At 45.0% G+C, this 23074-nt stretch overlaps 1 pseudogene; it reads left to right on the forward strand.

The window, feature by feature from the left end:
* The first annotated feature begins 10739 nt into the window (after positions 1–10739).
* Positions 10740–17818, forward strand: LOC141152841 (alpha-1-antitrypsin-like; annotated as a pseudogene).
* The last annotated feature ends 5256 nt before the right edge of the window (positions 17819–23074 follow it).

Consider the following 23074-nt stretch of genomic DNA (forward strand, 5'->3'; position numbering starts at 1 on the left):
ATGAAGATCTCCATTTTTTTTTTCTCTTTCCCGCATTTGCAGTGGGGAGGTGCAATCTGTCAGCCTATCAGCAGCGCACACACGGAGCGAAGTGCTTTTTTTCACACAAGCAAGGGCATGTGTCATTGGCAGTGTATGTCACATGTCCTTGCCCTATAAGACCAAGCCATTTTCCCCGTCGCCACCATTTTCTCACTGCTGCAGCTGCGTGTTAGACGGCACCGCTGTTGCTGTGTGCGCTATACCTTGTTAATTTCAAGCCAATTTTCGCACAAATCTACAGATAGCTTGGGAGTAGGGAATAGTTGTGATTGCAGTCCTTTTAAGGACTAGGTTACAGCATTTCCTACGACTTTTATCAGGCAGGTCTGTGCTCTTAAATAGATAGATTGTGAGAGTAAAGACTAATTGTAATTGGAGTCCTTTTCAGGACTAGGTTACATCAGTTCCTATCAGTTTTTGCCAGGCAGGTCTGTGCCAGTGCTGTGCAAGTTTTTTTCACAGCATTTGGCTGAATCTAGCAAAGCTAATCCTTTTTGGCCTATTGCAGAGTGTGTTAGTCAGTGGAGTAGCCTATCTGTGTTGCAAGATATACCACCTGTGTATAGAATACCAATTTTTTTACTGCACCTAGTGTAGTAAAATCTTTTGGGCATAGCATCATTCTATTAATCCATCTATACTGACCTCCATCAGGTTGCAAATTGAATATAATTTTTTTCTGCATCTAGCTCTGAAAAAATATTGGGCTTCTAGCTGTGTGTGGGACTTGTTCTATTAATCCATCTATACAGACCTCCATCAGGTTGCAAACTGAATATATTTTTTTCTGCATCTACCTCTGAAAAAAATATTGGGCTTCTAGCTGTGTGTGGGACTTGTTCTATTAATCCATCTATACAGACCTCCATCAGGTTGCAAACTGAATATATTTTTTTCTGCATCTACCTCTGAAAAAATATTGGGCTTCTAGCTGTGTGTGGGACTTGTTCTATTAATCCATCTATACAGACCTCCATCAGGTTGCAAACTGAATATATTTTTTTCTGCATCTACCTCTGAAAAAATATTGGGCTTCTAGCTGTGTGTGGGACTTGTTCTATTAATCCATCTATACAGACCTCCATCAGGTTGCAAACTGAATATATTTTTTTCTGCATCTACCTCTGAAAAAATATTGGGCTTCTAGCTGTGTGTGGGACTTGTTCCATTAATCCATCTATACAGACCTCCATCAGGTTGCAAACTGAATATATTTTTTTCTGCATCTACCTCTGAAAAAATATTGGGCTTCTAGCTGTGTGTGGGACTTGTTGTATTAGTCCATCTATACTGACCTCCATCAGGTTGCAAACTGAATATATTTTTTTCTGCATCTACCTCTGAAAAAATATTGGGCTTCTAGCTGTGTGTGGGACTTGTTGTATTAGTCCATCTATACTGACCTCCATCAGGTTGCAAACTGAATATATTTTTTTCTGCATCTACCTCTGAAAAAATATTGGGCTTCTAGCTGTGTGTGGGACTTGTTCTATTAATCCATCTATACAGACCTCCATCAGGTTGCAAACTGAATATATTATTTTCTGCATCTACCTCTGAAAAAATATTGGGCTTCTAGCTGTGTGTGGGACTTGTTCTATTAATCCATCTATACAGACCTCCATCAGGTTGCAAACTGAATATATTATTTTCTGCATCTACCTCTGAAAAAATATTGGGCTTCTAGCTGTGTGTGGGACTTGTTGTATTAGTCCATCTATACTGACCTCCATCAGGTTGCAAACTGAATATATTTTTTCTGCATCTACCTCTGAAAAAATATTGGGCTTCTAGCTGTGTGTGGGACTTGTTGTATTAGTCCATCTATACTGACCTCCATCAGGTTGCAAACTGAATATATTTTTTTCTGCATCTAACTCTGAAAAAATATTGGGCTTCTAGCTGTGTGTGGGACTTGTTGTATTAGTCCATCTATACTGACCTCCATCAGGTTGCAAACTGAATATATTTTTTTCTGCATCTACCTCTGAAAAAATATTGGGCTTCTAGCTGTGTGTGGGTCTTGTTCTATTAATCCATCTATACAGACCTCCATCAGGTTGCAAACTGAATATAATTTTTTTCTGCATCTAGCTCTGAAAAAATATTTGGGCTTCTAGCAGTGTGTGGGACTTGGTCTTGGTACGACGGCTGCCCACGTCGTACTGTGCTCACCAGGTGAGGGGCTCAGACAACTCCCAGATAACTTTGGAGCACTTCACAGGACCCCCTTTGTGTGTCCTTTGTCTGGCCTTTCTTACCAACACTTCTGTCCGGCTGCCTCGGGCCTCCTCTTGGTAAACTTGGCGCCAGTTTCCCTGACCCTATGTGGTGCCTTCCTAGCGGGTGTAGCGAGGGGCTGCGCCACATAAAATGTCAGAGCCTCCGGTTTCTAGCTGAGGGTCGTTTCCTGCCTCCACTAGTTCGGGGACCGGTCTCCCCCTTTGGCCTGACCCCTCCACGCAGGTGGATTCGGGCGTGCGGTGGCGACTCGCCCGTCCGCACCCCTGGGATCCCTTCATTCCTCGTTCCTGGAGCCTTCTCCGCTCCTCTTCCTTCCTTCTCCCTCTTCCAGGCCTGGGCCTCTGTTACTAGGCCCGCCTCCGGAGCAGAGCTCATGCAGAGCCCCTGCTCCCTGCCACTTCTGCTCAGACTTCTCTGCACTGAACTAAGATGGTGCCCACCTTTTATACTCCCTTCTCAATGCACCCAGGAACTGCTTCCTCCCTGCTCCTGCACTACAGGGTTCCCCTTCCTCATTGTTCCCTCCCCCCACTCCAGCCAGGGACAGGGACTGTCGTGCCCATCTCAGGGGCATATTGGTCGCCCTGCCCCACGGCAATGTGGTGTAATGCATGCAGGTGTCGGGTCCTGATCCACACTCCATCCTTACCTGAGAGTGAGATATCACACCTCTGGGTGAGGTGCAATACGTCTGTAGCAACCGAGCCCTCAGGGTGCTACAGTTCCATTTATCTTCAGCCTAGGTGACGTATTGCGATACAGGGCCGTGATTTTGGCTATAAAAGGGTCCCCTAGACCCCTACCCCAAGCTTTTTAAGAGAATCATATATGGCGTGCCAGGAGACTCTATGGAATGCTTTCTCAACATCCAACGAGAGTATCTAATTACAAATTTTTAACTGCATCTAGCCCAGGAAATACTTTGTGCCTAGTAGCAGTGTCTGCTAGTCAGCGGATTATCCCGGCTGTTAAGCAAGCTGCACCACCTGTAGTTTAGACACTTAATTTTTTCAAAGGAAATGCTTCGGGACCATGGGATACTTAGTGAAGAGCATCAGGAGGCACCCCAAGGCATAGGGGCTGGGACTGGCAGTAGGATGCCTTGCGGTGGACAGCCGAGCTCGATCCTTATAAAAGCTTTTTAACTGCAGCAGCTTTAGTGGACGCTACTGGAGCTGGAATTACCGCGGCTGCTGGCATGAGACTTGCCCTCCAATAGATCCTTGTAAATGGATGTAAGTGTATTCATTCAAATTAGAGAGACAATTTAAATTAAAAAGCTTAGAGCTGCCTCCACCACAGTGGGGCTCGCTCGACCCACCAGCGGACAGGCACCAGTATTGGGAGAGGGGGGCTGGCCGTCAGGGTTCACCGCGGCTCTGGCACAAACCCGGCGACACGGAGGTGGCACGGGCAGGAGCGGACTGGCCGTGTCGGCTTCTCACTTTTTGGATTTTAGAAGGGCATGACATGCCTATATCTGTGTCTCCCCCTCCTTTTACTCCTCCACCTCTTTTATTTTCGCATGACTATATGTACTTGTCACTTTTCCATGTGTTAGTTATGTCTTCTGAGCAGTTTGTCAGCTTTTGGACACCTTTGAAGGTGTTTTCTATGTGTTTCTATGTGTTTTTGTTTGCCTGCCATTGGTTTTAACGGTGTTCGAAGGTGTTCGACGAACAGTTCGACGAACAGTTCGGCGAACACACGGGTGTTCGACGAACCGAACCGAACTCGAACACTACGGGGGTGGCTCAACACTATTGGTGACACTTCTAGACCCACGCTAGAAGGAGAACTTTCTATCTCTTATTCCCAAGACGGACAGGTCTACTAAAATGGGGCAGTACCAGAAGGCCCTTGTTGCGGAATTATTAAAAAAATTCCCGTCTGAAAACACTGGTGGCAGAGGTCACAGTTCATTGGACAACAAAGGAGTACAGGCGAGAGAGACACAACTCCAATCCAGCAGAGGCAGGTGAACACTGTCAAAGTTCTGGGACAGTTTTCTCAAACCCTCCCATCTTACAGGCCCTGAGTACAAGGAGTGCAAAGTTTGGGAAGATGGTGAGGGAGTACATTGCCGACTGTACCAACGTTCTCCGTGATTCCTCTGTGCCTTATAATTACTGGGTATCAAAGCGGGACACGTGGAATGAACTGGCTCTCTACGCCTTGGAGGTCCTGGACTGCCCTGCCGCTAGTGTTTTATCAGAGCGGGTTTTTAGTGCCGCCAGTGGAATTTGTAACCAATAGCCGCATCTGCCTGTCAGCTGAAAATGCTGACAGGCTGACTCTTATAAAAATGAACACGTGCTGCATTGGGCCAGAATTCTCAACACCACAGAATGATAGCAGCGTAACCTAAACTCAAAAACAGTGCCTTATTTAGCAAGGTCTAACTCTATTTCCATGCACCTCTGTCTTCACACACAGACGGGTATACGCTTCCTGATTTTGTCTATTTGCTTTTGTCCTCCTCCATCTCTTCATCCTCCATCACCATATCATTCACCACCATATCATTCATCACTATATCATTCACCACCATATCTACCATATCACCTCATGTACGTGTCTTGCAAGGGGCATTGGAGTTCCTCAAAAGTTTTGGCACCTTTTGAATTCACTGCATAGGCAAATACTATGGGAGACCCACTTCCTAATAATGGGAACATTGTTTTTAGGAGGCTCTCCGACCTCTGCGTCTCTTCCAAGGGGCATTGGAGTGCCTCCAAATTTTTGGCAGCTTTTGCATTCACTGCATAGGCAAACACTATGGGAGAACTGACGCGCGCCCTGGGCCGTGGGGATACCCGGAGCCGAGCCTTGTAGATGCTGGGGGTTGTAGTCACTGTGGCGGTGACCCGGTCAGTGACCCAGGGCGGTCAAACCAGGGTAGTTTATGTATAGTCCGACTACGCCACCTGTGGGATGCGGTTATTGGGAACCGCTGCTGCAGAGCAGTCCACTGAAGCCGATGGTATGTGCAGCAAGGTGATGTAACTCCCCACAGGAAGAGTGGAGCTTCAGTGCGGTGTGTATGGATGATGGTGGTGATAGTGCCGGGATCAGTAATGACAACACGGAGTTGTTGCAGTGCAGTCCAAGGGTCTCTACTGGTGGCAATTATTAAGGCCCCAATGGGAGTACTTGCTAGGGATGAGGGCCTGATCAGTCTGGGAGCAATTCTAGAATCCTCCTGGCCAGGTGGAGTTGTAGGCCTGCCGTTCTGACAGTCCTCTTTGGCTATCCTGCTTATAGTCGTGTTGTAGCCCACGTCCCTGAGTGCGACGTGCTGTGCTCACCTGTATGGCTGGCGACTCGGATCCCGTGTATTCCTCGCTCCTCTGTGGCGGTACTGGTCCTTTCGTGTGGCTGAGCCTCCGGGCTTCTGTTGGCCAGGAGACCTACAATCTCCTGTCGTGCGGTTTCTGCTGCTGGATATACAATCTCCACAGCCTCGGACTCCGGTGTCTCGTTCTCTGTATGTACTCTGGCTAGGACGAGCTCTGCGAGCTCCAGTCCTCAGCTCCTTGCTCCTTTGTGTCCTATCTCACTCCTGACACTGAGTAGACTCAGACTTAGACTAACCCAGCCTCCAGACCCGGTTATAAAGGGCAGGATCCTCCCATTTCTGGTCTGGAACAGGAGGTGTTGCATGTAGTGTGTTCCTGGCCAGGAAACTCCTGTTTTGCTCCCAGACATGGCATTACTACCACTGTGGCAACCAGACCCCTCTGGGGTGCCACAGAACCACTTCCTAATAATGGTAACATTGTTTTTAGGAGGCTCTCCGACCTCTACATCTCTTCCAAGGGGCATTGGAGTGCCTACAAATTTTTGGTAGCTTTTGCATTCACTGCATAGGCAAACACTATGGGAGACCCACTTCCTAATAAAGGGAACATTGCTTTTAGGAGGCTCTCCGACCTCTACATCTCTTGCAAGCGACATTGGAGTGCCTCCAAATTTTTGATAGCCCTTGCAGTCACTGCAAATGTAGCGCCCCGAGGGCTCGGTCGCTACAGAGGTATTGCACCTCTGCCAGAGGTGTGATATTCCACTCCCGGGTAAGGATGGAGTATGGACCAGGGCTTGGTAGGATGCATGCATCACACACACCCCATTTCCGAGGGACAGCTCAACGGTGCTCCCATTAGACAGTAATGCAGGCAAGACAGAATCTGTCCCTGGCTGGAGTGGTGAGGGGGGAGGAAAACCCGGTGATGTAGGAGCAGGAGGGGACGGTTCCTGAGCGTAGGTAGGAGCTCATTGGTTGCTGGTCACCTGGGCTCATGTTCTAAAGGGAAGTATAAAAGGTGGGCACCATCTTAGATCGGGGAGTTCGGTTGAGTTCAGACAGACAGTCTGAGAGAGGAGAAGACAGGGAGCAGAGGCTCTGTAGGAGCTCTGCTCAGAGGCAGGCCTAGAGAAAAGTCCGGGGCCTGAGAGGAGAAGGAACAGAGGAGAAGAGAAGGAACAGGAAAGGGAAAGAAGTGGCCAAGAAACAGAAGGGCTCAGGAACAAGAAGGTGGAAGGGACCCTAAGGACCAACGTGAATCGGGTGACGGGTCAGGCAAGAAGAGGGTACCGGATCCCAATTTGGTGGAAGCTAATAATCTTCAGCCAAGAACCGGAGGTCGCGACCATCACTTGGTGCGACCCCTTGCTAAACGTTGCTAGGAAGGCATACCATATAGGATAGCGGGAAACGGGGCCACGTTTGCCCACATAGACACGCGGGAGCAGGACAAAAGCTTGGTCACTGGCGGGGCATGAGCCGATGGAAGGATAGGAAGGAGCTCTGAACCATACTCCTGAAGTGCCTGGGGGTTGACCGAGTCCCTCAACTGGTGGACACCGCACGGCTTGGGTGGTCACTGCTGGCGCTGAAGTGACCCGGAGCATATGAACTGTGAGTAAAAGCCATTGGACTGCAGTACGTTGTTTGTGTACTCCTTGCCCCTCCAGCACTAACGGCACTGGGACTCTCTGCACCATCACCCCACCATCCTCTACACTGCCCTGGGGCTGCACTCTTCCCGTGGGGAGTAACACTACCTCAGCTGCAAACACCATCAGCCTCAGCGGTCTGCCTTGCAGCGGCGGTTCATAATAGCCACAATCCACGGGTGGCGTAGTCGGACATTACCTACAGCACATCATAGGCTACCACTGGTCTGACCACCCTGAGCCACGGGACCGGGTCGCCACTACTACTCCAAGCATTGCCCTGAAGTCCGGTCTCAAGTGCCCCACGGCCCAGGGGGCGAGTCACATACGCAATAACAGTATAGGAGACCCACTCGTTAGTAAGGGGAACAACAAAGCATAGCCAGCTGATGGCTCTCTAACTAGAGAAAGGGCTGACTGCTGACCCTTTAAAAATAGTAAGGGCCGCCGGATGGCCCTATAAAAATAGGCTTTGTGACTTTCAGAGTCCCTCCATCATAAATGAAACAGGATGTGTCTGATGATGTGTCACACACCACATGGCCAGATAAGGTTGTAAAATGTTAAAATGACATTTCCCTGTGAATGCATTTGTCAAGGTTGAAAGCAATGCAAAAGTGCAAAAACGCACCAAAAACGCTACGTGTGAACATAGCCCAAGGTGTGGAGGAATATTTTTGTTTTTGGTTATTTATTTTGCCTTATATACAAGTCTTTATCCTGGAAAGGATGTTCCTTAACATATTTCCCAGGAAAATCCATTTAGGTTTTGTTTTGGTATGTTTTATTGTGAGTCCGTAAAAGTGGCATAATACTCCGACAACGTTGTTGACAGCAGTGACCTGGGAGTCAGAAATGCTTCCAGGGGTCTCCCCCATGCTGTCCCCATGTCATTTGGGCACTGTTCCCATCGATTTGGGCAATTTTTAGGCCCTCTGCAGACCGCCGGGGGGGGCCGCCTGAAAAATGCTTGAGTTTCCCATAGACTTACATTGGGCTCGTTGCTTGGGTCGCGCACCCGCGTATTCCAATGTGCTCGACCCGAGCAACGAGTACCCGAGCATTTTAGTGCTCGCCCATTACTAATCTTAATATTTTTTATAATACTGGTGATTTGGTGATTTCCAAAACAAAAAGTTCAAAGTATCCTGTTAAGGTCCCTAATATCTCTGACTTTTCTTCAAGACTGCATTGGAGTTTTATCATAAGTTTTGTACTTAGTGATATTTAGTACCAGCGGTACAGTAAAGGCCCCTATACACGTTAGACAAATGTCGTCCAAACCCCAAAGTATCAGCAGCCTTCGCTGCCAGAATAATGTATATTGTGGTCTCCAGACTCTCCCCTAACAGATGATGCCGGGGGCGATAAAGATCCGGCCTCTTGTCCTTTGGCTCCCAAAGTTTTTGTCCTTTGTACCTTTGTACCTGATTGTGTATGGATCAAAGAATATTGAATAATATCAAATAAGGGGGACATATAGTTTGTTGAACGTTGAGACATCTCAAAAACAAATAATTTTAATTGACTTTGGCAAAGATGATCCCAAGTTACACAGTTAATGATTAAAGAATGAAAATTTCAGAATAGGATGGAGCAGTTGTCCTAAAAAGCCTTTTGTGACACTGAAGCAACTTGCAAAGTTTAGAGGATCTGGTAACACACTGAGTACCAAGACAGTATATACCAGGGGTCAAAAACTCAGCTGGATATATGGGCCGCACATGGAAAAACATTTAATTTGGGGGGCCACATTATTTGCAGGACAAAGTGACATTTTCAGGGATACCATTTTTTTTTCTTTTGAACAGGTCGCCATATTGCAGACATGTCCCCCATCCAGGTCCCCATATTGCAGACACGTCCCCCATCCAGGTCCCCATATTGCAGACACGTCCCCCATCCAGGTCCACTCCCCCATACTGCGCACAGGTCAACCCCCCATATACTGCGCACAGGTCACCCCCTATATACTGCACACAGGTCACCGCCCCATATACTGCGCACAGGTCACCCCCCCATATACTGCGCACAGGTCACCTCCCCCATATACTGGGCACAGGACACCCCCCCTTATACTGCGCACAGGTCACCCCCCCATATACTGTGCACAGGTCACCTCCCCATATACTGTGCACAGGTCACCCCCCCATATACTGTGCACAGATTCCCTCCCCCCCATATACTGTGCACAGGTCACCCCCCCAGCATATACTGTGCACAGGTTCCCTCCCCCCATATACTGTGCACAAGTCACCCCCCCCATATATTGTGCACAGGTTCCCTCTCCCCCCATATACTGTGCACAGGTTCCCTCCCCAGGTATTTCACATAGACATGACAGAAAAAAAAAAGATTATTCTCACCTGTCCTCCGTTCCCTCGGCGTCCTTTCTGTACCTGTGGCCCGCAGGCACATAGACCCCGTAACGATCGCGGATCTCTCCAGCAGCTGCTGACATCAGCGCTGTAATGCAGTGTATTGCTGCGCAGAGACCGGCTTTCTGCACAGCAATACCAGTGCCAGCCGCCGGCCTGTCAGAGGTCAGCAGCTGACATCTGCGCATGGCAGTGACGTCATACGCCGCTGCGCTGGGACGCAGATCTCGGCTGCTGGCCTCTGATAGGCCGGCGGCTGACACTGGTATTGCTGTGCAGAGAGCCGGTCTCTGCGCGGCAATACACTGCACTACGGCACTGATGGCGGCGGCTGCTGGGTGAGAGCCGCGATCGTTACGGGGTCTGTGCCTGCGGGCCGCATGAAGCAGCCGGAGGGGCGCGTGTTTGAGACCCCTGGTATATACAGTATAACGGATGCTTTTCCTATTTGCAACATTGTTGACTTTGTAGAATTTTCTGATATTTTCCTCACTCATTGAGTCCAATGATTTTGTGATGTCCCCAGATCTGCCTACCCTAGCTTAGTTCTGTCATGTACAGATATAGAAGAAATTAATATGCCTTTAATCTGCATTTAGATCTAAGTGATATGTGTTGTATGGTGTCCACTACATTTAAATTGGTTTTCTTCTTTGAACAGTGCATTTTTGTTAGAAGAATGACACAAAGGGTGACTTGAAGTATTACATGGGTGTCTATGGAAACCTTTAGGCTGTCCTGAAAAATGCTTTGATGTCCAAAGTAACTAAAGCACCCAAATTCACATATCTTACCTTGCAACTAAATTTTTATACAGCCAAAAATGTAGAATTTTTTCTTTATTGTTCAAGAAAAATTTATAAGCCGCATGCACCATTTTCAAAAATTTGAGTAAAAAAATGTCAAGAAATACCAGAAGACAAACAGAAAAAAAGTTAAAATAAAAAAGTGCAAATGATGAATCAGGCTCAAAGTTTTACAACAGCCAAAACAAAAATGCCTAAATATGATAATAATAATACACTCCATTACTAAGTGATAGTGGATGGTATATAGAAGATTATTTTTATTATATTCAGTATAATCTGACTAAGAGTGAAATGTTCTTCTTTTAGAAACATGAGGTTCTTGCTGTTTTTCGGAAGGGGCTCTACTTCTCACACTAGCATTTACTGATCATCAAAAGGGCGATCATAAACATAAGAATGACCACCATGGTCACAAAGATGGCCATATTAAGAACGGGGAAAACCAAGCCAAGGAGCACCATCAGCACCATAACAAGTCCATACTCACAGAATCCCACAACGATTGGATGGGGAGGTATTTAAATAAACACACACCCCTCACCCTGACATGCCTCCAGAAGAAGCTGATGGCGAAACGCGCATCGAGGTGAGGGGACCCTGGACACTGCAAGCACTTTTGTGCACTTTGCTGACTCCCAGGTAGCTGATTAATTCTGGCTCAGATATTTGTGTTCCTGTTACATTGTACGAACTAGATGTGGCCATGTCAGGCTAGAGGGGGTGTATGGTGGATTCTAACATCCGCTTTATGGATTTAGTATATTGATGGAGTTCTGCTATTTATACCTAGTACACTGCTCAAAAAAATAAAGGGAACACTCAAATAACACATCCTAGATCTGAATGAATGAAATATTCTCATTGAATACTTTGTTCTGTACAAAGTTGAATGTGCTGACAACAAAATCACACAAAAATCATCAATGGAAATCACATTTATTAACCAATGGAGGCCTGGATTTAGAGTCACCCCCAAAATTAAAGTGGAAAAACACACTACAGGCTGATCCAATTTTGATGTAATGTCCTTAAAAAACGTCAAAATGAGGCTACCTCCATACAATGTCTGGACATGCTTCTGATGAGGTTGCGGATGATCTTCTGTGGGACCTCCTCCCAGACCTGGACTAAAGCATCCGCCAACTCCTGGACAGTCTGTGGTGCAACGTGACGTTGGTGGATGGAGCGAGACACGATGACCCAGATGTGCTCAATCGGATTCAGGTCTGGGGAACGGGCGGGCCAGTCAATAGCTTCAATGCCTTCATCTTGCAGGAACTGCTGACACACTCCAGCCACATGAGGTCTGGCATTGTCCTGCATTAGGAGGAACCCAGGGCCAACCGCACCAGCATATGGTCTCACAAGGGGTATGAGGATCTCATTTTGGTACCTAATGGCAGTCAGGCTACCTCTGGTGAGCACATAGAGGGCTGTACGGCCCTCCAAACAAATGCCACCCCACACCATTACTGACCCACTGCCAAACCAGTCATGCTGAAGGATGTTGCAGACAGCAGATCGCTCTCCATGGTGTCTCCAGACTCTGTCACATCTGTAACATGTGCTCAGTGTGAACCTGCTTACATCTGTGAAGAGCACAGGGCGCCAGTGGCGACTTTGCCAATCCTGGTGTTCTGTGGCAAATGCCAAGCGTCCTGCATGGTGTTGGGCTGTGAGCACAACCCCCATCTGTGGATGTCGGGCCCTCATACCACCCTCATGGAGTCGGTTTCTAACCGTTTGTGCAGATACATGCACATTTGTGGCCGGCTGAAGGTCATTTTGCGGGGCTCTGGCAGTGCTACTCCTGTTCCTCCTTGTACAAAAGTGGAGGTAGCGGTCCTGCTGCTAGGTTGTTGCCGTCCTATAGCCCCCTACACGTCTCCTGGTGTACTGGCCTGTCTCCTGGTAGCACCTCCAGCCTCTGGACTATACGCTGACAGACACAGCAAACCTTCTTACCACAGCTCTCATTGATGTGCCATCCTGGATAAGCTGCACTACCTGAGCAACTTCTGTGGGTTGTAGAGTCCGTCTCATACTACCACAAGTGTAAAAGCACAACCAACATTCAAAAGTGACCAAAACATCAGCCAGAAAGCATTGGTACTGAGAAGTGGTCTGTGGTCCCCACCTGCAGAACTACTCCTTTATTGAGGGTGTCTTAATAATTGACTATAATTTCCATCTACACTGTGTTCCAAATTAATATGCAAATAATATTTTCTCAGATTTTCCCACATTACCTATATGAATTGCAGTCATTGTAATTTTCCAGTGAAATAACTATTAGAGTACAATTGAAAGGTTTTTGTACAAACTGCCTATGATAACAGTATATTTTTAAAAAAAGAAAAAACTCCAACTGCACTCAAAATGCATGTTCCAAATTATTATGCACAGCAGAGTTTTCAACCTTTTCACTTTAATAAAGAACAAAAAAATTGACATTTTTGAAATTATAAGCATTAGCAGGTTATTACAAACTGAAATCAAACAGTTTTCAACTCAAAACTTTATTCTAGGTGATGTTACATTTTCACATAGGACCGCTTGTTCGAAAGGAGCTTCTGAACTCTCTCGTCCATTGAATTTGTCAGGTTTTGGATGGTTTCTGCTTCAATTGTTTTGTATGATGACAGAATACCCTCCCAGAGCTGTTGCTTAGATGTGAACTGCCTCCCGCCATCATAGACACTCCTTTTGATGATGCTCCAGAGGTTCTCAATGGGGTTGAGGTCAGGGGAGCATGGGGGCCACACCATAAGTTTGTCCCCTTTTATGCCCATAGCAGCCAAGGATGCAGATGTGTTATGTGCAGCATGAGACGGGGCATTATCATGCATGAAAATGATCTTGCTGCGGAATGCACGGTTCTTCTTCTTGAACCATGGAAGGAAGTGCTGTTTGAGAAACTCCACATACATTATGGAGTTCATCTTTACCCCTTCAGGGATCCTAAAAGGGCCAACAATCTCTCTCCCCATGATTCCAGCCCAAAACATTACTCCACCTCCTCCTTGTTAGCGCCGTAGCCGTGTTTGCATGGGGTGTTCATCAACCAGCCATCCTCCACTCCATCCATCTGGACCATCGAGATCATTTCATGCATGATAATGCCCTGTCTCATGCTGCACATAACACATCTGCATCTCTGGCTGATATGGGCATAAAAGGGGACAAACTTATGTAGTGGCACCCATGCTCCCCTGACCTCAACCCCATTGAGAACCTCTGGAGCATCATCAAAAGGAGTGTCTATGATGGCGGGAGGCAGTTCACATCTAAGCAACAGCTCTGGGAGGGTATTCTGTCCTCATGTAAAACAATTGAAGCAGAAACCATCCAAAACCTGACAAATTCAATGAACGAGAGAGTTCATACGCTCCTTTCGAACAAGGGGTCCTATGTGCACATGTAACATCACCTAGAATAAAGTTTTGAGTTGAAAACTGTTTGATTTCAGTTTGTAATAACTTGCTAATGCTTATAATTTCAAAAATGACCATTTTTTTTGTTCTTTATTAAAATGAAAAGGTTGAAAACTCTGCTGTGCATAATAATTTGGAACATGCATTTTGAGTGCAGTTTGAGTTTTTTATTTTTTTAAAATATCCTGTTATCATAGGCAGTTTGAACAAAAACCTTTCAATTGTACTCTAATAGTTATTTCACTGGAAAATTACAATGACTGCAATTCATATAGGTAATTTGGGAAAATCTGAGAAAATATTATTTGCATAATAATTTGGAACACAGTGTATTGTCTATTCTATTTGCACAACAACATGTGAAATTGATTGTCAATCAGTGTTGCTTCCTAAGTGGACAGTTTGATTTCACAGAAGTTTGATTTACTTGGAGTTATATTCTGTTGTTTAAGTGTTCCCCTTATTTTTTTGAGCAGTGTATTTGTCAGTGGTAAATTGGTTGCCTGATGGATGAGTTGCACTTATAGTTATTTATTATATTACATATGGCTAAATGTTCTCCATACAGGTTGTTCTGTCAGTGTTCAGTGTCCCTTGTTTACAGCATTCAGCATTTTTAATTTATTTTAATTGTGTATCAATAAAATTGATTTTATATTACATGGATCGCTTCTAGGCTCAGCTTATTTTTCTGGGTGTTTGGTTGAGATATTGTGGTTGAAGTGCCATTTTTCTTTAATTCGGCATAGAACTTTTTTGTGATTAATGAATCAGCCACAAGGTAGCTGAATACAATTCCAAATTCTCCTTTGATCTGTATCGGCAAATGGCTCTGGATCATCCTTCTGAGAACATTGTCTTCTCCCCGTTCAGTGTTTCTATTGCATTTGTTGCCATGTCTCTTGGTGCTAAGGCTCAGACGAACTCACAGATCATTGAAGGACTCAGTTTACACGAAGATCTCAGAACAAGAAATCCCACTAAGGACAACATCTGCAAGGAGTTGGTATGTTTTCCCTTTGTTTGCGAGGATTCCTCCGGGTTTTCCGGTTTCCTCTCACACTCCAAAGACATACTGATAGGGAATCTAGATTGTGAGCCCCAATGGGGACATCGATAATAATGTATGTAAAGCGCTGCGGAATATGTTGGCGCTATATAAAAATAAAGATTATTATTATTATTTAAATTCATGAAGGTTTCCACCATCTTCTGGATCTCCTGAATAATGTGCACAGGGAGCTGTAGCTCAGTGGTGAGAATGCACTCTTCATCTCCAAGGAACACAAGATTCTCCAGTCTTTCTTAGATGAAGCCAAGAAGCTTTACTACTCCGAGGCTTTCTCTACTGACTTCAAGAATGAAGAAGAAGCAAAAAATCAGATCAATAGTTATGTGGAGAAGAACACCCATGGCAAGATTGCCAAGCTGCTGGACAATGTAGACCAGGATGCCATTTTGTTCCTCATCAACTACATTTATTTCAGAGGTAATTACATTATAACACGTAGCCCACCACACATGATCATGTAAATTCTGCCTTCATCCTCCATCCACACTCATTAGGGCCCATGTTGGAGACTTCTTGTAAGAGGGAAATGTTGAAACAATAACATTTTTCGCACTAGTAAACCATCCTGCGCTATCACTTGGGTCGTTACACTAACAGTTTGGTAAAGTCTTATTATATTCCACAGTCAGAATTTTTTTGAGTTTAAGTCATACCTGCCATATCATATCACAGCCACAATCATCCCATACAATAATATAATCAGTTATCTTTTTATTTCTTCATAGGCAAATGGGAAAACCATTTGATGAAGACTGGACAGAAGAAGGGAGATTTTCATGTCAATGAGAACACAACTGTGAAGGTGCCGTTCATGACCAGAATAGGAGTTTACAGTGTGGTTTTTACCGATGAGGCCACAGTGATCTCCATACCGTATGAAGGAGGTGCCGATGCATTATTCATCCTGCCAAAGAAGGGAAAGTTACCTGAAATAGAACAGAAGTTATATATAGAAACAATACAAAAGTGGAAGAAATAGATGAACAGATGGTAAGTAAATAACTGCAGTATCCACCTATATTTTCTCTCATATGTATCTACACTATTTATCTATTTCTCCATTACATACTTATTTTTCCACAGTTTAAGATAACATGAGTTTGTTCTTTAAAGTAGTTTTTTTAGCCCTAACTAAAAGGAAGTTGTAGCCATAGTCAGTCATTATGGAGGTTATGGAGGACAGTTTATAGTCACTCGGTCACCCACTATAAATGTGTACATAGCCTCTTCCTTGCTCTCTCTTTTCTCTCTATTTTTTGTGCTTCTGTCACTCTTGTAAATTTATATCTCATAATAAAAATCTTATGTGTACTTTTTTTTTATCTTGGAGAAATTTGGGGGCACTGCTATAGTGAGGTAGTGATACCCTTGTGCCAGGTTCAAGAAACAAAATCCCACTCATGGCATTTTCATTTCTTTAAGGCAAGACGCAGCCTGAAAAGACAGGATGATACAGTATATACAGTATGACAATTTCCAGATATCTTCCCCTCTCATATAAGATCCTTTTGTGGCTACATAATATATACCTATAAGGGGTGGTGGGATGTTTTATTACAGAGCTGTCCATGTTTGGAGGTTTATGAAGCATCTGCACATTATCTTAGCTATGATTCTGTTTGTCTTTATTTTTCAGAGAGTGGTGGACTTATTCCTCCTGAGATTCAAGATCTCCGGCACTATCAGCCTTAAGGAAACGTTAAGTAAGATGGGCGTAGTAGATGTCTTCTCCGACAACGCTGATCTATCTGGTATCACCGGAGAAACCAATGTAAAGGCTTCTAAGGTGAGATTAATCAAACTATCTGTTACACACATGCCGTCTAAGTTCAGATAGGGGCGAGACAGGCTACATGAATTCTTTGGAAACCTGGGGGAACCGTTACTCGGGGCGACCATACGCTGTAGCTCTTTCAGTCATACAGGGGTATTCACCCTCAAGCACAAACAGGTGGGTAGATTCACTTGCTGACCAGACACATCTGACAAGAGTCTCCATGAACAGTTGAACAGTAGAGTTTAATCTAGTATGGCCAGTACAATTTAACTCTTTGAAGCAATGGGCTTCACCACAGTATAGTCTCTTACAGCAGGTACATTAACAGTACAGTAATACAGGGGTATTGACCCTCAAGCACAAACAGGTGGGTAGATTCTCTTGCTGACAAGACACATCTGACAAGAGTCTTCATGAACAATTGAACAGTAGAGTTTAATCTACCATGGCCAGTACAAATTAACTCTTTGAAGCAACGGGGTTCACCATCTCTTACAGCAGGTACAGTAATGTCAGTCTCTTCAGTAGCACAGTTCAGCACAGATCAAATCTCTTAGCAGCACACTTATACGTATCCACAAGAGAAGTTCTCTCACCAACAGTCCCAGGTCTACAGTGTCACAGGGTTTTATCTTCTAGTGCAGTGAGGTAAGAGGGGGGATCAGAACGGAAGAATGAGTCCAGTCCTCAGATGTGGTATTCAATCCTTGCTTCTGCTAAACAACAGTTGACTACTTCCTCCTGTAGCTACCACTAACAACCAGATGGTAGTTGCAGTGAGAGAGTCCCAGAACCGTCATCAGCCCTATCTATAATCTATCTATCTATCTATCTATCTATCTAGCTAGCTATCTCCTTTCTATTTTCATTCTATATACTAAAGATTTTAATAACCCTCATTTTCTCCACCTCCGCAGGCCATCCATAAAGCTGTGCTCATTTTTGATGAGAAGGGGACAGAGGCGGCTGCCGCTACAGTGGTTGAGATGATCCCTATGTCCACTCATCCTGTTGTTAAGTTTGACCAACCTTTCATATTTTCATTGCATGATGACAATTCAAAAAGTGTTCTCTTCACTGGAAGAGTCGTCAACCCCCAGAAATGATTCTCTGCAAAACATTCCTTCAATAAAATGTTACATTTCTTCAGTGTTGTCATTTATTTTTCTGCAATATTCAGTCACTCTATGGGGTTGTATGCAGTTACATAGAGAGTCTGCAGGCTTTCATCCCTGGACATCCCCTCTAATAACCTCAGTGACAGCAGCCGAGGCCGGAGGTGCCATGATTTCTCCATGTGGCTCGTATCCCAGACTGAAAAAATCCAGAGATTCTGAAAATTTTGTTTCCTTCTTATTATCATTTGCAGATCAGCAAAATCTTCATCCAGTGATTTTTTTCATTATTCAAGGCTTTTTCTTCTTGGTGTTACTGCTTGGGCTCCCAGCACTTTAAGGCTAATATAGCATTGTTCATCCCCTTCCTCCAGTCCATGCACTGAACCCCTTATTCTTCAATCTGATATATTGCATTTTAAGAAATTTATGCCTATGTTCACACTTTCATACATTCCATTTGTCGGTTGCATTTAGAGTAACAAAAGTTTCCCTGTGCATTAGTTATATAATCTGAAGCAGAGAGATCCCTATGATTATTATGGGGTCAGTTTTTAGAATAGAAGAAAATGTTCTGCATGTGGGGGGCTTTTTTTTCCATTTTAGAAACTGATACAAACAGATCCCAGATAAACCCCATAATAATCTGTGGGGCCGTCAGCTTTGTTTCCCTCATTAATGCGATGGATCTGTTTTGCACATGACTTCCATTTGTCTGGTCATCAAAACTGAACAGTCAAACAGAATGATGTAGGGCGTCAAACATTTTGCTCGCCTCTAAATTTTGCACCCCCGCTACCACCAAATGCTACAACACTGTATATACTTACACTGACGTTGAGCGGGGGCGCCACGAAGTACAAATTAGGGTGCCAACCTCCGCTGTCAGGAAGGGAGAGGATCTAGGGACTTAACAGGGACAGCCTAGATAATATATTGTATAATTTCATGGTCGGTATATTTATCCCTTTATGTTGCCCTATTATTGCTGGTATTTTTTGTTGTGGGTTTAAGGACCTTTGGGCCCTTTTTAGAAAGTTATAATAAAGGTATGTTTTAGGGGGGTTGTGGTTTTCGTCGGTTGTCTCTGATCTCTCCTCTCACCTAGCTCTCTTTTCGACATCCAACAATCTGGCTTCTGTCCCCACCACTCCACCGAAACTACCCTTACCGAAATTACTAATGGCCTACTTACAGCCAAAGATAACAGACAATTCTCCATACGCCTCCTTCTAGAGCTGTCCTCTGCCTTTGACACAGTTGACCACTGCCTCCTAAAACAGATTCTCTCTTCCTTTCGTGTCAAAGACCTTGCCCTATCCTGGATCTCCTCATACTTTTCTAACCGTACATTTAGCGTAACCCACTCCCACACTACCTCTTCATCCTGCCTGTCCTAACACCCCTACTCTTCTCCATCTACAGTTTACCCTTGGCCTGGGACAGCTCATAAAGTCCCATGGTTTCCAGTACCACCTGTATGCCGATGACACTCAGATCTACCTCTCTGGCCCAGAAGTCACCTCTCTGCGGTCTAGAATTCCAACATCTCTATAAGCCATATCCTCTTTCTTCTCCTCTCGCTTCCTCAAACTCAATGTGGACAAATCTGCACTCATCATCTTTCCTCCATCTCACTTATCTTCCCCATCTGATCTTTCTATCTCAATGAATGACATCAATCTTTCGCCTGTACCAGGAATCCGCTGCCTCGTTGCAATCCTCGACTCTGCCCTGTCCTTCAAACCACACATCCAAGCTCTTGCCACCTCCTGTCTCCTCCAGCTCAAATATATTTCCAGAATTCGTTCTTTCCTCAACCCTCAATCTACTAAACTGCTTGTACATACCCTCATCATCTCCCGCCTCGACTACTGTAACATCCTCCCCTGTGGCCTACCTGCTAACACTCTTGCACCTCTCCAGTCTCTGCTTAACTCTGCTGCCCGCCTTGTTCATCTCTCTCCTCGCTACTCCTCTGCTATCCCCCTTTTCAAATCTCTTCACTGGCTCCCAATTACCCAGCGTATCCAGTTTAAACTACTAACACTGACCCACAAAGCCATCCATAACCTCTCTCCTCCGTACATCTCTGAACTAATCTCCCGATATATTCCCTCAAGTAATCTCTGGTCCTCCCAAGGCCTCCTCCTCTCCTCCACACTTATTCGTTCCTCACCCAGTCGCCTCCAAGACTTCTCCCGAATATCCCCCATCCTCTGGAATTCTGTGCCTCAACACATCTGATTATCCACCACACTCGGATTCTTCAGACGGAATCTGAAAACCCATCTCTTCAAGAAAGCTACAGCCTGCAATGACCACGCTGCCGCACCACCACCACCGCAGCTGCTGCAACCCCCCCAACCTACTTTCTCCTTCCCCGTTCCTGAGAACGTAAGCCCGCAAGGGCAGGGTCCTCTTCCCTCTCTACCAGTCTATCATTGTTAGTCCGTTTACTGTAAGTGACATCTGTATTTTGTATGTAACCCCTTCTTATGTACAGCACCATGGAATCAATGGCGCTATATAAATAAATAAATAATAATAATACTGTCAACTTTTCCACATTGTTTCATGTTACACCCACAAACTTAAATATATCTTTTGGGGGATTTTATGTGATGCCAGCCCAAAGTAGCAATTATTTGTGAAGTGTTAAGGAAACGATAAAAGGTTTTCTAAACATTTTAAAAATATTAGTCTGAAAATTATAAGGTGCATCTGTATTCAACCACCCTGAGTCAATACTTTGTAGGACCACCTTTCTCTGCAGTTACTGCTGCAGTCTTTTGGGGTCCTTCTCTACCAGTTTTGCACATGTACCTCACAGCCTAGGAGTCTCTGCATCTGCTGAAACCACAGAATGTTGCACATTGTAATAATTAAACAATGTATAAGCAAAATATAAACAATCATTTGTTTTCAAGCACCATTAGCCTCAAAATACGCTAAGACATCTGTTTCTGTGAGTACATCTCATCTAGAAAACATCATTTTCCAGATTATTCCAAGGATGTCTGCAGCCATAACTGGCTGAATTAACAAAGCATGATTTTATAAAGCCGGTATATAGCAGGCATATAACTAGTTATATAATGCATTCACACATTAGAGATTATTGGAGTGATTATTTTTCTTATCATTTACATGTAACCATGCATGTAAGCAGAAAGTCATCACTGCCTCGCTATAATGCTGCCCCCAAATTACTGCAAAATGGTTCAGAAGACAAAGGGTTGTGAATAAGAGAGATAAAAATACAAGAGTAACAGACACACAAGAAGAGAGAGAAGGAGCGAGGGAGGAAATAAAGCTTCTGAGTACAAACTGATGCTTTCTTTGAGAAAAGATGGAAACATAAATTGCTAGATGACAGAAAGACAAGTAGATAGGTGGATGGGTGGATGGATAGATAGGTAGGTAGGTGGAGGTGAAATTTCTGCTGTATGCTGATGACCTCGTGCTGTTATCACTAGTGATGAGTAAGCAATAAAATGCTCGGGTACTTTGCTCGGGTCGAGCAAATCGTAATTCTCGGGTGCTCGATCTGAGCAACGAGCCCAATGTAAGTCTATGGGAAACTAGAGCATTTTTCCGGCGGCCCCCCCAGTGGTCTGGAGGGGGCCTAAAAATTGCCTAAATCAATAGGAACAGTGCTAAAATGATATGGGAACAGCATGGGTAAGACCACTGGAAGCATCTCTGACTCCTAGGTCACTGCTATCAACAACGTTGTCAGAGTATTATTCCAGTTTTACGCACTCACAGGGTCATGACTTGCATATAAGGTGTTACGGATCAGGGTGGTGGAACCTCTGTACTGAGATGCAAGGCGGGACCAGAGGGGCGTAACTAAGTGCCCACCTGGACCAACCCTGGCCACACGGTGGCTTAGTCAACTCTGTGAACCAAGGATGGACCGGGAGGTGAACCAAGTGCCACTCTGGGACCGACCTTGTGTGAGAGCAGGCGACTCCCACGGGGCTGATGGCCGAAGCTGACAGGCACAGCAGATGAGCACGGCTGGTAGACAGGCAAGTGATGCGGGTAGGCAAGCAGGCGGGCACGGCAGGTGGGCACGGCTGATAGACAGGCAGGCGTGCACGGCTGATAGACAGGGTGGCGGGCACGGCTGTTAGACAGGCTGGTGGGCACTGGAACCTGAGGGCTGAGGAGAGTGTTAGCACACAAACAACAACCTTGCACAGGCACCTCCATTTTGGCAGAGGTGCTTTATATAGGAGCACTCCTCCGGCCATTGGCCGGGGACTCTTTAGGATGGCACACGTGGCCCCTTTAAAAGGGAAGGAGCATGCGCACCCTAAGTACAGTGCCTGGGGAACTGCGCGTGGTGTGCACACCCCGGGCAGAAGCAGCAGGGGAGCTGGAGGACGCCAGACCGGGACCGCGGCGGTAAGGGGATCAGCGTCTCTGCCCTGCAGGAGGCAGAGACGCCGACGCTACATAAGGCCAAATAAATAAATAAAGAAGGTATGGACTGTGGAAGAGATTTATGCAACCAGACTCCTCTGAAGCTGATAATACCACCTAGCAGCACCTATGCCTATTGTAAATGCATCTAACAGTGGTAACAATAGGGAATAGAATATATTTGTCTTTTTTTTCTGCAGCACCAGCAGAATGCAGTATAAGGCAATAATACTGGCTGGATCTGTGTAATAAGCTATCCATACTGCGATACCTTACCCGTAAATGAATTTCAGATAATACATGTAATATTTTAGAATATAAATCTATTTGAATTGTCCTTCCCATTATTAAGGAGTGTGTCTCCTATACTGTTATTGCGTAAATGCAGCAATTTCCCGGGCTGCCAAAAATTAGGAAGCACTCCAATACACATTTGAAGAAATGTAAAAAAAAAAAAAAAAAAAGAAAACTATAAATAAACAGCCGGATCTTTAGTGTAAAAACCAGAATAGCCAATGTAACCTCTCAATCCTTGCAAGCTTCAACATAATATTGACAAGATAGACAGCAGCGGTGGTCGTTCTCTAAGACAATGAGCAAACTCCTTAATGATGATAGAGGTCAACATCTCCTTAACTTACTGGTTATTTTCTGTGGGAATGTGCTTGTCTCCAACCAGCCAGGAATATCCAGTGAATGGCACGTCATAGTTTGGTGTTAGCTAGTTATATTCTTGTACATAGGAGCAGTATTATAGTAGTGATATTCTTGTACATAGGGGCAGTATTATAGTAGTTATATTCTTGTACATAG

The sequence above is a fragment of the Phyllobates terribilis genome, unplaced genomic scaffold (assembly GCF_046119375.1).
Source record: "Phyllobates terribilis strain yellow unplaced genomic scaffold, ASM4611937v1 Scaffold_7__3_contigs__length_470593459, whole genome shotgun sequence".
NCBI classification, from domain to species: Eukaryota; Metazoa; Chordata; class Amphibia; order Anura; family Dendrobatidae; genus Phyllobates; species Phyllobates terribilis.